At 46.4% G+C, this 15,559-nt stretch overlaps 1 protein-coding gene across 1 annotated transcript in view; it reads left to right on the forward strand.

Annotated features, from left to right (window-relative positions):
• The first annotated feature begins 2,501 nt into the window (after positions 1-2,501).
• TTC12 (tetratricopeptide repeat domain 12) overlaps positions 2,502-15,559 on the forward strand; it is a 344,406-nt gene continuing 331,348 nt past the window's right edge. Inside the window, exons 1-2 of the mRNA XM_063943179.1 lie at positions 2,502-2,559; positions 10,305-10,525. The gene's annotated coding sequence lies outside the window, so the exon portion shown is untranslated. The remainder of the gene's footprint in view (positions 2,560-10,304; positions 10,526-15,559) is intronic.

The following is a 15,559-nucleotide window of genomic DNA, read 5'->3' on the forward strand; positions in this document are numbered from 1 at the left end:
AGCCGTGAACTACCGTACTGTACTGTGTCTGCTGCTAATATAGACTGGTTGATAAAGAGATGTAGTAGTATGTATGTATAAAGAAGAAAGAAAAAAAAACCACGGGTAGGTGGTATACAATTATGGACGGACTGCCGAGTGCCGACACAGAGGTAGCTACAGCAGTGAACTACCGTACTGTGTCTGCTGCGACTGGATGATAAATAATGATATAAAAAATATATATATATCACTACTGCAGCCGGACAGGTATATATTATATAATGACGGACCTGCTGGACACTGTCTGTCAGCAGAATGAGTTTTTTATAGAATTAAAAAAAAAACACCACACAAGTGAAGTCACACGACGAGTGTTTAACTTTTTCAGGCAATCACAATATAGTATACTACTAACTATACTGGTGGTCAGTGTGGTCAGGTCACTGGTCAGTCACACTGGCAGTGGCACTCCTGCAGCAAAAGTGTGCACTGTTTAATTTTAATATAATATGTACTCCTGGCTCCTGCTATAACCTATAACTGGCACTGCAGTGCTCCCCAGTCTCCCCCACAATTATAAGCTGTGTGAGCTGAGCACAGTCAGATATATATACATAGATGATGCAGCACACTGGGCTGAGCAGTGCACACAGATATGGTATGTGACTGAGTCACTGTGTGTATCGTTTTTTTCAGGCAGAGAACGGATATATTAAATAAAACAAAACTGCACTGTCTGGTGGTCACTGTGGTCAGTCACTAGTAAACTCTGCACTCTCAACACTTTTACAGTACTCCTAAGCTCCAGTAAATCAGGTCAATCTCTCTCTCTCTCTCTCTTCTAATCTAAATGGAGAGGACGCCAGCCACGTCCTCTCCCTATCAATCTCAATGCACGTGTGAAAATGGCGGCGACGCGCGGCTCCTTATATAGAATCCGAGTCTCGCGAGAATCCGACAGCGTCATGATGACGTTCGGGCGCGCTCGGGTTAACCGAGCAAGGCGGGAGGATCAGAGTCTGCTCGGACCCGTGAAAAAAACCATGAAGTTCGGGCGGGTTCGGATTCAGAGAAACCGAACCCGCTCATCTCTAGTGTAAATGTGTCCCATTAACACTCTATGGAGAGCCGACTCACCATTGCTTGGAGATGATGTAATCTCACTGATGTCTGAAGTGTGAAGGCAAGAAAGCATCATACCATGCTTGTCCCGTCTTGGCTATTAACTAGTGTGATGTTTTTTACTGTTTGCCATTATTATGAAATTTTTATATTTATGAAATTACTCTAAAGTCTGACCCGTAACAGCCAAAAGTCAGTGGGGAAAATTCAAATGTTTGAAAAGTCAGTTAGGTGTCTGTTTTTTCCTGTAAAAACAGACACCCAACCGACTTTTCAAACATTTGAATTCCCCCAGTGTGTCAGGGTTCAATCACATATGTTATAGGAGTGAAATCGGGAGCCTTTACCTGTTGCATGTAGAGGATAGAAAGAGAGGTGTCAGAAAAACTAGAAGGAATGGGATGAAAGGGCGCTGGTGATACAAAGAGCAGTCACTGAACCTGGATATGATGGGGGCAGGCAGTTGGTTAGTACAATGGATGAAGCAGTAATCTGAGAAGTAGCATTCTTAGATAACTCTGTGAACAAATGTCCAGAAAGTAAAGCATACTTGCCTACCTGACACTCTCTATGAGGGAGAAAATGCTCTTTTCCTGGACTTTCTTGGTAATGTATGATTGTCATCACCTGTGGTGAGCTAGTTAATTGATAAGAAAGGTGTTTCACCACAGGTGATGGCAATCATACATTACCAGGAAAGTCCAGGAACAGAGCATTTTCTCCATCATGGAGAGGGTCAGGTAGGCAAGTATGAAGTAAAGTTTTACAAATGTAATTCAGCTGCTAAAGAACCAACCACAATATCTTTACCTACAGGTCACACATCATCAATTCTTATGGCGTTTCCACTGACATAATTAAGTACAAAGAATCATTTCTTTCATTTAATGATATTAATGACAGAGACAGAATTACCAATTTGCAAAGACCTCTAAACAACCAGAAAGTTATTGATAGTTTTCATCATGGATTTGCAGGTGTCTAAATGTTTGTACGTTCAGGCCTGAAACAAAGGACATTGATTGCTCCATTTATCAAATTACTGATAGATGAAATTAAATGCAGAACAGAAGCTTGGTGTGTAGATTAGGGGCCTAATTCTGAGTTGATCACAGTAGCAAATTTGTTAGAAGCTCGGCAAAACCATATGCACTGCAGGGGGGACAGATATAACATGTGTAGAGAGAGTTAGATTTGGGTGGGGTGTATTCAATCTGAAATCTAAATTGCAGTGTAAAAATAAAGCAGTTGGTATTTACCCCGCACAGAAACGAAATAACCCACCCAAATTTAACTCTCTCTGCACATGTTATATCTGCCCCCCCCCCCCCTGCAGTGCACATGGTTTTGCCCAATTGCTAACAAACTTGCTGCTGCGATCAACTCAGAATTACCCCCCTAAGCCTCTTCTAGGATGTGCAGCCAACAGTGATTTCTGTTCTGCTTCTAACATTTGTGAGTATGCAGTGAGTGGAGGCTATTTATGTGATATAAAGCTATAGATTCAACTGTTCTTTCAAAAGCCAAACTGTAAATAAGCACACCTACTGACGTCACCAATCTTACAGTATATTGCCAACATTTTGAAACAATATGTGGCTGATGTAGAGTGTGATCAAAACCAAATATGTGCCTTTTCCCTATACGCTTTCTTAACCATGATGAGTGAGATGCATATTGTGCTTGTACTTAGGGAGACGGAACAGGGGGGTGGGGTTTCAGTGCAGCCAAATTACAATATAGGGGGGTACACACGGAGAGATCCGTGCTTAAATTCTAAGCAATCTGACTAGATTGCTTACAAGTTAAGCACAAATCTCTCCGTGTGTACCCTCTACAGCGATAGCGATGCGCTGCCCCACACGTCGCTATTGCCGGTGCTAGATTGGCCTGCATGTAGGCACAATCTAACAGGCCGTTCATTTCACCGCTGGGTGAAATGAGCGTCCCTTGCTCAGCACACATCGCACTGTGTGAGGATCGGGGGAGAGATGTGTGATGAGCGGTCTGTGACAGATTGCTCAGCACACATCTCTCCCCATGTGTACGGGGCTTAAGAGTTTGTTTGCAGTGCTTAACCCCTGGTGCTTGGCTTAATGGGATAGTATCAGGATCCTGGCACTTGGGATGCCAGCAGGATACCTACACCTACTAGGTAATCTTTAACCTACTAAACCCTCCTTACCCACAGCCTGACCCTAACCTCGCCCCCCTCCCACCACCGCGCTGCCTAACCCTAACCCTCCCCGGTGGTGTCTAATCCTAACCATCCCTCCCCGCACCTTAACTCCAACCCACCCCCTCCGCAGCCTAAACCTAACCCTTCCCCCACAGCCTAACCTTAACCCTCCCCGGTGGTGCCTAACCCTCTCTCCACGCAGCCTAAACCTAACCCCCCACCCCCCCTTACCTCTCAGCAGTCCCAGCACACAGGATTGTTGGGTTACTACCAGCCTGTATAGCTGGTACTGCTCCGCATCCCAGCATCTGAGTCAAAGTAGCTGGTTGTAACCCAGCAATTCTGTGTGGGATGCAGAGCAGTACTAGCTATACAAGATTTCTGGGATGCAGAGCAGTATCAGCTACACAGGATTGCTGGGTTACAACCATCTGCTTTGACTTGGATGCTGGAATGCGGACATAGGTGCACATCACATTTTATTTGGGTGTACATTGCTGGAGGGGCATGTCTAGCACTGCCCTTTGGGTGTGTCACGCCATCCTGAAATTAATCGCTTTATGTCTATATTGGCATCTCACAGAAGAGGGATTTTATGATCCCGCTCCCGCAGCCACTGACTGTTACGGAATGTGCGCAGTGTCAGAGACTTAGGAGTAGGACTCCTCTGATGTGGCTGGGATGTACCTCGCAGTGACAGTTCTAGCAGCTGCTATCCTTTCTAGTTACATTTTAATATATAGGGCGGAATTCATTTGATATATTGTGCCCGATCGCCTGTCTAAAGTGACGGAATATCGGGGGGAGGGCGATATTTAATAGTTCTCTTTTATCGCACATGTCGCGCCCAGAGAGGTCGGGTTTAGCCATGTAAAGCAGCTAAACCAAAAGTAATGGGTGCAACGCGAAAAGTCCCAGTTGCCGGCCCAAGTAGGTCACTTTTCACTCATTTCAGCTTGCTACCTCAGGTGGTAGTGTGCTGAAATGCCAGCGCCAGTAGCTAATCCCACCCAAACGGAGAAACAATTGAATAGCTTAGTTGGCTGTCACAGGGGTGTAGCGAGGGTGGTCCGGTGGAGCGCGAGCTCCGGGCGCTGAAAAAGGTAGAGGGCGCACTGCCACGGCCCACTGTACTGGCAGGAGGAGGAGGAGCAGAGGGGCGCACACTGACTCGGACTCAGAGACTAGGTAGGAAACAAAGCAGGCCAGAGGCAACAGCAGGAGACACTGACAGCTAGCACATGCTGGAGCTCTGCCAGCCCTTTTTATATGTCTCACTGTCAGCTTGTAGCTGTGCAATAGGGTTACTTCTGTCCTGCAGCACCTCTCTCTGCCCCTGCTGCTGCAGCACCTCTCTCTTGGTGGGATGTACTAATGTACATCGCCCCAATGCTGATCGCATATGTACTTACATATGCAATCAGCATTGCGGAGATTCATTTCCGATAAGAGCTGTCCTCCGCGATGTGCAGCGGCAGCCTGACTTCCGGGATTTGGCCCCGGGAGTCAGTCTGCGCATGCACGGTGTAACGGGGCCAGCTACGGGGCATGCTGGGAGGGATCTGTTCGGATCCCTCACACAGCGCTGCAGAGAGTAGCCCATAGGCTTCTATGGGGTATCGCCAGCACAAGCTGTTGAACCCCTCCGCAGCGCTGTCCTGCCGGACGGAGGATAGTACATTAGGAAAATGCATTAAACAGGGAGTTTACCATATTTTGTGCTTAGTACATCCCGCCCTCTTTCCTGGAAGCTGCATCACTTGTCTCTACTTCAGATGCTGCAAAAGCTCTCTCTGCCCTAGCTGCTGCAGCAGCACCTTTTTCTTTCACAGCTTCTGCAGGACCTCTCTCTGCCCTTGCTGCTGTAGCACCTCTCTTTGCCCTGGCTGCTACAGCACTTCTCTCTACATTGATGCTGCCGCACTTCTCTCTGCATTAGAAGCTGCAGCACCTTAGGCTGCTGAAGCACCTCTCTCTGCCTCTGAGGCTGCTGGAGCACTTCTCTCTGCCCCTCTCTCTGCCCCTTAGGCTGCTGAAGCACCTCTCTCTGCCCCTCAGGCTGCTGCAAAGCAGCTCTCTCTGCTCCTCAGACTGCTGCGGCACAGCTGTCTCTGCCCCTCAGGCAATTCTAGGACATTATTTTCATTGAGAGTTTGGGCGCTTCATCTCTGTAGGGGCTTGCTCCGGGCACCATGGCGCCTAGCTACACCTCTGGTACTGGCTGCCGGCGCCGAAAACAATTGAATTCTGCTCACAGAGTGGATTTTTCAGTTAAAAAAAGAAAAACCACTGCGATACTGACTGATAATAATTGTGCCAATTCCACACTTATTAGTACTCAGAGCCAGATTAAAAACCCAATGGGGCCCTAGGCAAGTTACTGGATGGAACCCCCACCTGTGATCAACCTCCACATCACCTTCCTTTACCACTCAGCACCTTTTTCAGTGTCCTCAGCCTCTCAGCACCTTCCTCAGCCCCACAGCACCTCCTCAGCCCCTCATCAGTGTCCACAATATCTTCCTTAGCCCCTCATCAGCATCCACATCACCGTCCTCAGCCCCTCATAAGTGTCCATAGCCCCTCATCAGCATCCACAGCACCTTACTCAGCTGCTCATAAGTGTCCATAGCCCCTCATCAGCATCCACAGCACCTTACTCAGAAACTCATCAGCATCCATAATACTGTCCTCATCCCCTCATCCATGTCCACAGCACCTTCCTCAGCCCCTTATCCGTGTCCATAGTCCCTTACCAGCATCCACAGCATATTCCTCAGCTCCTCAGAACCATCCTCATCACCTTCCTCAGCCCCATCCTCTGCCCTCAACCCCTCATCAGCATCCACAGCACCTTCCTCAGCCCCTCAACAGCGTCCACAATACTATCGACAGCCCCTCAGCTGTGATCACATCACCTTTCCCAGACCCTCATCCGTGTCCATAGCCCCTAATCAGCATCTACAGCACATTGCTCAGCCCCTCATCAGTGTCCTCAGCCCCTCATCAGCATCCTCAGCCCCACAACACCTTCATCAGCCCCTCATCAGCATCCACAATACTGTCCACAGCCCCTCAGCTGTGTTCACAGCACCTTTCTCAGCCCCTCATCGGTGTCCATAGCCCCTCATCAGCATCCACAGCATATTGCTCAGCCCCTCATCAGTGTTAACAGCCCCTCACCACCCTCCTCATCATGCCCCTCAGCCCCATCCTCTGCCCTCAGCCCCTCATCAGCGTCCACAACACCTTCCTCAACTCCTCATCAGGGTCACAGCCACTCACCACCCTCCTCATCACCTCCCTCAGCCCCATTCTCTGCCCTCAGCCACTCATCAGTGTCCGCAGTGTCATGAGTGTAGTTTTGTGAACCCGGCATATATGTGAAGTTCTTGCGGGTAACTGGAGGACTGTGTTTATATTGGCTGGTCTGTGGGAATCGGTGAGATGAGGAGCTCAAGGAAGACTATGGATGATGAAGTAATACAAAAAGTAAGATTTAATGGAGTAATGATAATTCACAGAGGTTGAGGTTACCTCAATGACTGATCTGAAGAATGGAGTTAATAACTGTAAAACGTTGCTATAGCATTCTGTATGTATAACAATGACTGTGGCTGTGACTTTAAGACGAGGCTGAAGAAGAACTGAAGACTGTGGCTGTGTCTTGAAGAATATATATATATGATAATCACAAAAATAAAACCTGGTATCCTGTAATTTGATAACACAGCATATATAGTATAGCAAGCATCAATACTTATTAGTAGCAGCAAATGATGGACATATTAACAAAATCCCCTAAAACGATATAACCACCTGTGCTTCAGATGGTAATATAGCACTTGTAATTAAAAAAAGGCTGTTTGCTGGGAGCTCTACATGTGGGTTAATTAGACGTATAGGCTCATAAGATGATTTTATGGATTTAGAAGTCCATCCGTGGTGTGAATATAAACAGTTCACCTTTGTTTTGTCCACTTTATAATATCTGCTCCCAATACTTATTCCGTATTTTAGAAAAGGCTTTTTACGGGTGATTTTAATTAGCACAATTCCGTGCACAGCACAATGACATTTAAGCATGGAACGCTATTTTGACAGTCTCGTATTGTGCTTACCCCAGCCTCTGCTGATTGCAATTATTCGGTATTTCCTTTGAAAATGTTGGGCGCCGGCTGCCCACGCCGCTTGACTGCGGCACCGAAGGGATGAAATAAAGCAGAATGTATTGGTGAACTGAACGCTCGGAACCGCTCACTTGCAGTGATATGGCGGGAGCCGTCAGAGACGTGCCTGTAGCTGGAGCCGTTCGAAGACGTGCTTGTAGTCTCTGGTGGTGGAGAGAAGCAGGATACCAGACAGGATACTGGGAGGAATGCTTGATGCGTTTCTCAGCCTCAATCCTGGGGCTGTTTCATCAGAAGTACCGCCTCCAGATCCTTGGGCATTTTTATACTCATAGCCTCACTAATCATTGATACAGCTGTCTATAAACAATTAAGCAATTAAAAACTGATATAATGAGTGTTTGCAAGCTTCTATTCATATAGCAAGACAATGGGGTAAATTTACTAAGGTGGGAGATTTTTAGAACTGGTGATGTTGCCCATGGCAACCAATCAGATTCTACTTACCATTTATCTAGCTGCTTCTAGCAGATAGTAGATATAATCTGATTGGTTGCTATGGGCAACATCACCAGTTCTAAAAATCTCCCACCTTAGTAAATTTACCCCAATCTAGGGAAATATAAATAATAAAAGGTTTTTATACCTCGCCATTTAAATCATTATACAATATTTAGAATAAATAAAACCAAACAGTGAGGCAGGAGAATTATAACAAAACAATTATTAAAATTTAAATACATAAATATACCTGTGGATGTCTCATAGCCAAATAATTACCATATATTTGTTCTATTAGAATGGTAGTGTCAATAGTCATTATAATAATAAAAAATATATATATATATGTATATTCCTGATAATATAATTTCTAAAACTTAGATACGCTCTCAAGGGCCAATGGGCTCCTCTAACGATTCTTTAAGGATTTTTTAATAGTCAGATAGATATAAGAAGTTGTGCCGCAAGGAGGCCTTTTGGATCTACAAACTTGGAACTATGGTTCCTGCGGGCCTGAATGATACTATCGAGCTCAACAATATTTAATTGTGTGAATAGAGGCCATAGATAGGCATCCCAGGTGCACTACCCTTTTCCATCATTTCCAGAAAAAATTCCTTATTTCTCCCCCTTAGTAGACTTCCAAACACAGTTTCGGTTCTATCTCTCCCTTTATTTTCAGGTTATAATGTTTAGTAAGTTTAGAACATTGAGGAAGTTCTGAAAAGGACTGGCGAAGCCCCAATGATCATCTAGACCCCCCAATATTATACTGGGTTAGGTAGCTCCGCAGTAATTTAATCAGTAGTTCTAATTGGGTGTAGTTTTTATGTTTTTTCAAGAAAAATAAATAAAAATATATAAAAAAAATTATGATACTATACACATATGTTTACATATAGGCGTGATATGATCTAATTGGATATTTATATCTAAGGGTTCTTGAAAAATCAATGCAATAATGTTTTTCCACTTTGCTGTTTTTCCTGAAGTTATAAAAAATCCTTAAAGAATCGTTAGAGGAGCCCATTGGCCCTTGAGAGCGTATCTAAGTTTTAGAAATTATATTATCAGGAATATACATATATATATATATATATATATATTTTATTATTATAATGACTATTGACACTACCATTCTAATAGAACAAATATATGGTAATTATTTGGCTATGAGACATCCACAGGTATATTTATGTATTTAAATTTTAATAATTGTTTTGTTATAATTCTCCTGCCTCACTGTTTGGTTTTATTTATTCTAAATATTGTATAATGATTTAAATGGCGAGGTATAAAAACCTTTTATTATTTATATTTCCCTAGATTGTCTTGCTATATGAATAGAAGCTTGCAAACACTCATTATATCAGTTTTTAATTGCTTAATTGTTTATAGACAGCTGTATCAATGATTAGTGAGGCTATGAGTATAAAAATGCCCAAGGATCTGGAGGCGGTACTTCTGATGAAACAGCCCCAGGATTGAGGCTGAGAAACGCATCAAGCATTCCTCCCAGTATCCTGTCTGGTATCCTGCTTCTCTCCACCACCAGAGACTACAAGCACGTCTTCGAACGGCTCCAGCTACAGGCACGTCTCTGACGGCTCCCGCCATATCACTGCAAGTGAGCGGTTCCGAGCGTTCAGTTCACCAATACATTCTGCTTTATTTCATCCCTTCGGTGCCGCAGTCAAGCGGCGTGGGCAGCCGGCGCCCAACATTTTCAAAGGAAATACCGAATAATTGCAATCAGCAGAGGCTGGGGTAAGCACAATACGAGACTGTCAAAATAGCGTTCCATGCTTAAATGTCATTGTGCTGTGCACGGAATTGTGCTAATTAAAATCACCCGTAAAAAGCCTTTTCTAAAATACGGAATAAGTATTGGGAGCAGATATTATAAAGTGGACAAAACAAAGGTGAACTGTTTATATTCACACCACGGATGGACTTCTAAATCCATAAAATCATCTTATGAGCCTATACGTCTAATTAACCCACATGTAGAGCTCCCAGCAAGGAGCCTTTTTTTAATTACAAGTGCTATATTACCATCTGAAGCACAGGTGGTTATATCGTTTTAGGGGATTTTGTTAATATGTCCATCATTTGCTGCTACTAATAAGTATTGATGCTTGCTATACTATATATGCTGTGTTATCAAATTACAGGATACCAGGTTTTATGTTTGTGATTATCATATATATATATTTTTAATAAATTGTATAATACTTTCAATGACAGCGCTTCTTTGTTTTTTACCATTGTCCATGATTTTTTGAGGTTCAGCACCTCAAATTGAGAAGCTGCAGTCAATGTAAAGTATAGTTGTCTCATAGCCAATTTTACTAGCGCTCACTTGTTTTATTTTTTATTGTGTCTTGAAGAATACTGCAGCTGAAGAATACTGTGGCTGTGTCTTTAAGACGAAACTGAAGAATACTGTGACTGTGTCTTTAAGACGAAACTGAAGAATACTGTGACTTTTAGACTAGACTGAAGAATACTGCGGCTGTGTCTTTAAGATGAGACTGATACTGGATATAACTGATAACACAACTGTAATCCAGACTGGGTAGCTAAAGAGCAGAGTTTCACAGGAACTAAGGTAATAGTGTTACCTCTTAGGGAGCTCGGCTTCTAAACTCACACTGAGCTGTGTGACTCAAGGAATTGGCAGCTTCTGTAACACAAGTCCCTTTACTTATACTTCCTGGTCCTTGGTGATTGGTGAACAGAGTCAGGTGATTCAGAGAGTCTCAGGCTGGCACAGGATTGGATAGCTCCAGGTCAGGTGATCAGACCCTGTCATGTCAGTACCCCAGGTTAGGCTCTGATTTGGAGTGAGGCCTAGCAGGCCAGAAAAACAATGAAGCCTAAACTCCTAAAATAAACAGAGGATGCTGGCTTTTAGGCCCAAACACCAAAGAGCTGAGCACAGTGGAGAATGTATCTGGTGACCACTGGAGTCAGAGAGGCATATAGTATAATGACAACAATGATTGCTGTGTAAGCACAGCATAGAGAGACTTGCTGAATTCAATATTCACACAGAAGGGTAATCAACACAGGTGCAGCTCATTAACGCTCACCTTCCAGATAGAGAACTCAGCACTCAGGGAACTCATGGTACTGGCAAGCTGTTTATCCCAGTGAGCAGAAAAGACTCAGGATCCAGGGCAGATGGCAGAGGTAAGTCACCAAATATGAGAAAAACAGTCAGGATCATGACACACAGCACTTTCCTCTACCCCTCATCAGTGTCCACAGCCCATCACCACCCTCCTCATCACCTCCCTCAGCCCCATCCTCTGCCCTTAGCCCCTCATCAGCATCCACAGTACCTTCCTCAACTCCTCATCAGTGTCCACAGATCCTCACCACCCTCCTCATCACCTCCCTCAGCCCCATCCCCTGCCCTTAGCCCCTCATCAGCATCCACAGCACCTTCCTCAGCCCCTCGTAAGTGTCCACAGCCCCTCAGCACCATCCTCATCAGTGTCTATAGCCTCTTATCAGAGTCTAAAGCACCGTCCTCAGCCCCACAGCACCTTCCTCAGCATCCATAGCCCCTCATCAATGTCCACAGTATTGTACTCAGGCCTACAGCACTTTCCTCAGCCCCTCATCAGTGTCCACAGCCCCTCAGGAGAATCCTCACCACCTTTCTCAGCCCCATCCTAAGTCCCTCATCAGTGTCCACAGTGCCCCCAGCCCCATCTTCATCACCTTCTTCAGCACCATCCTCAGCCCTCAGCTCTTCATCAGTGTCCACAGTACCTTCATCAGCCCCTCATCAGTGTTGACAGCACCTGAGCACCATCCTCATCACCTTCCTCAGCTCCTCTTCAGTGTCAACAGCACCTTCCTCAGCCCCATATCAGTCCAAAGCCCCTCAAAACCATTGTCATCACCTTCCTCAGCCCTCATCAGTGTCCACAGCCAGTCAGTACCATCCTAAACCCCTAGCACCTTCCCCAGCCCCCAGTTCCTTCATCAGCATCCTCATCAATGTCCATAGCCCTCATCAACTTCCCCAGTGGGTGTGGGCATACAGCACCCTCCTTTCCTAGCTCACCTCATTGAGTAGAGGTTGGATGGCAGAGCTGCAGCCTGCTCCTCTCTGTATTTCTACACCAGCTCATTGTGATATTGCAGCTCATATACTGTACTTTCTGCTGAGCATAGCACCATGAGACGGACCTGCTCTGCAAAACTAGCCAATAAACAGCGGTGCATCTGCATGTGTGTGGGGGGTGGCTGCTGTTGTATCGTGTACCACGGGCCGAGTGGAGCTCCGGGACTATGATTCTGCTTTTGGTGTTGCATGTGAGGGAGTCAGACATTAGGGGGTGCCTGTGTACACCAGGCACCCCCCGTGCGCATGCCTATGGATGCCGATCAATACCAGCTCTACAGGATTGCTGAGGAGTCAATGAGTGCTGAAGATAACAGTTGCACCAAAGCCCATAGACAGAATGCCAGTTCGAGAACTACTCAAGAGTCTCAGCAGTACTACAGACAACAAAGCACTGACAGCCAGGAAGTGCCTTTGCAGGATTTTAATACCCCTGGGTCTCCGATGATTGTTGTTCCTGTCAGACTCCATTGATGCTTCAGCGACATGTGACTCAGACCAGTGGCATGCAGTGAGGTCAGTGGCTGGTGAGGCACTACATCCATAATGTCCGCCGAATCCTGCCGATGACCCCTACCGCCGCCGAGCCAATGCCCGCTACTGCCTCTGAGTCGATGCCCGCTGACAACACCAATGACTTACAAACTTGCCCACAATCAACTGACCCAGCCCTCCGCCACTAATTTGCATCTCAGTCCGATGCCGCCAATGCCCGCTGCCTGCCTGCTCATCATACTTGTGATATAGTGTACATTTTTATAGAATTTTTTTTTAAATTAGTGTTTGGGACTGGGAAGGGAGTGGGAGGAGGACATAAATGCAATTTTGTTGTCCAGGGCTTCCATTAACTTAATGGAGAAGGGTCTGAATGGGTTTAAAAAATTTTTTTTTAAAAATGCGTGAGGTCCCCCTCATAAGTATAACCAGTCTCGGGCTCTTTGAGCCGGTCCTGGTTGTTTAAATACTGGGGGAAAAATTGGACAGGGGTTCCCCGTATTTAGACAACCAGCTCTGCACCTGGTCCTGGTTCCAAAAATACAGGGGACAAAAGATGTAGGGGTCCCCTGTATTTTTAAAACCACTAGCCAGGGACATAATGCCACAGCTAGGGGACACATTTATGTAGGTCCCTGCAGCCGTGGCATTACCCCCCCAACTAGTCACCTCTGGCTGGGGTTTCCTGGATGAGTGGGGACCCCTTAAATCAAGGGGTCCCCCCCTCCAGGCACCCAAGGGCCAGGGGTGAAGCCCGAGGCTGTCTCCAGCACCCCTGGGCGGTGGGTGCCGGGCTGAAAGCCATCTGTGTAAAAAAAGAATATTGTTTTTTGTTGTGGAACTACAAGGTCCAGCAAGCCTCCCCCGCTTGCTGGTACTTGGAGAACCTCAAGTACCAGCATGCGGGAAAATAAAGGGCCCACTGGTACCTGTAGTTCTACAACAAAAAAAATACTAAATAAAAACACAACTCACACACCGTGAAAGTAAAAATCACACATACTTACCTACATCCCACGCCAAGAATCACGTTCACTTGTCCAGTAGAATCCAATAGGGGTACCTGTAAAAATGAGAGAGATTACTTACCTACATCCCACGCCGATCACGTCCACTTGTCCAGTAGAATCCAATAGGGTAGGGGTACCTGTCTGAATGTACATTAATCTTACAAATCCACAGGGCGGGGGGGGAGAGAGAGAGAGAGAGAGAGAGGGAAAAAAAACCACTAACCTGCTGCTGCCTGTGAGCGGGAGGACGGAAGCCGGAGCAGGGGGACACTGCTGCTGCATGTGACGTGAGCGGGAGGACGGAGCCGGCGGGGGAGGATGGGGGGAGAGCCGCACGCACCGCAGGGCCACCGCTGCTGGCTGCGAGGTGAGCGGGAGCACGGAGCCGGCGGACGAGGATGGGGGGAGAGCCGCACACACCGCAGGCTCACCGCTGCTCCCTGCTACCTCCAACGCCACTCGCCACCAGGACCCGCCGCCCCCAGCGCCGCGTTTAATGGGCTTTTACAGCCCAGTGCTTGGCCTCGCCCCCCTCTCTGTCCCCCTTCCCATTATCCACGGGAGGCACTGCTATCAGTGCCTCCCGAAGTAACTTCCACCAGGAAAATTCTTAGAATTAAATAAAGAAGATACTTATGACACAGAATATGTGTCATCAGTATCTTTTTTTTTATTATTTAAATAATTAATCACAGGGGAGGCACTGCTTCCCCTGCCTCCCCTGAAGATGGCGGCGCTCCGTGCCTGATCCACGTGGGATGCTGATCTCTGTGACTTCTGAAAGGAGAGACAGATTGCAGCCGCCGGCTATGACGTGATAGGACCATCACTGATCGAGCGAGGTGAGAGAGCGTCTGTCATGGCAGCTCAGTGTGGCTCATTTTGTGACACTCTTACAGCAAAAAAATACACTGCTCAAAAAAATAAAGGGAACACTTAAACAACACATCCTAGATCTGAATGAATAAAATATTCTTATTAAATACTTTGTTCTTTACATAGTTGAATGTGCTGACAACAAAATCACACAAAAATTATCAATGGAAATAAAATTTATTAACCCATGGAGGTCTGGATTTGGAGTCACACTCAAAATTAAAGTGGAAAAACACACTACAGGCTGATTCAACTTTGATGTAATGTCCTTAAAACAAGTCAAAATGAGGCTCAGTAGTGTGTGTGGCTTCCACATGCCTATATGACCTCCCTACAACACCTGGGCATGCTCCTGATGAGGTGGCGGATGGTCTCCTGAGGGATCTCCTCCCAGACCTGGACTAAAGCATCCGCCAACTCCTGGACAGTCTGTGGTGCAATGTGGCGTTGGTGGATGGAGCGAGACATGATGTCCCAGATGTGCTCAATTGGAATCAGGTCTGGGGAATTGGCGGGCCAGTCCATAGCATCAATGCCTTCGTCTTGCAGGAACTGCTGACACACTCCAGCCACATGTCTAGCATTGTCTCCAGTCTAGCATTGTCTTGCATTAGGAGGAACCCAGGGCCAACCGCACCAGCATATGGTCTCACAAGGGGTCTGAGGATCTCATCTCGGTACCTAATAGTAGTCAGGCTACCTCTGGCGAGCACATGGAGGGCTGTGCGGCCCCCCCAAAGAAATGCCACCCCACACCATTACTGACCCACTGCCAAACCGGTCATGCTGGAGGATGTTGCAGGCAGCAGAACGTTCTCCTTGGCGTCTCCAGACTCTGTCACGTCCGTCACATGTGCTCAGTGAGAACCTGCTTTCATCTGTGAAGAGCACAGGGCACCAGTGGCGAATTTGCCAATCTTGGTGTTCTCTGGCAAATGCCAAACGTCCTGCACGGTGTTGGGCTGTAAGCCCAACCCCCACCTGTGGACGTCGGGCCCTCATACCACCCTCATGGAGTCTGTTTCTGATCGTTTGAGTAGACACATGCACATTTGTGGCTTGCTGGAGGTCATTTTGCAGGGCTCTGGCAGTGCTCCTCCTGTTCCTCCTTGCACAAAGGCGG

This window comes from Pseudophryne corroboree, chromosome 10 (assembly GCF_028390025.1).
Source record: "Pseudophryne corroboree isolate aPseCor3 chromosome 10, aPseCor3.hap2, whole genome shotgun sequence".
In the NCBI taxonomy this organism is placed as follows: Eukaryota; Metazoa; Chordata; class Amphibia; order Anura; family Myobatrachidae; genus Pseudophryne; species Pseudophryne corroboree.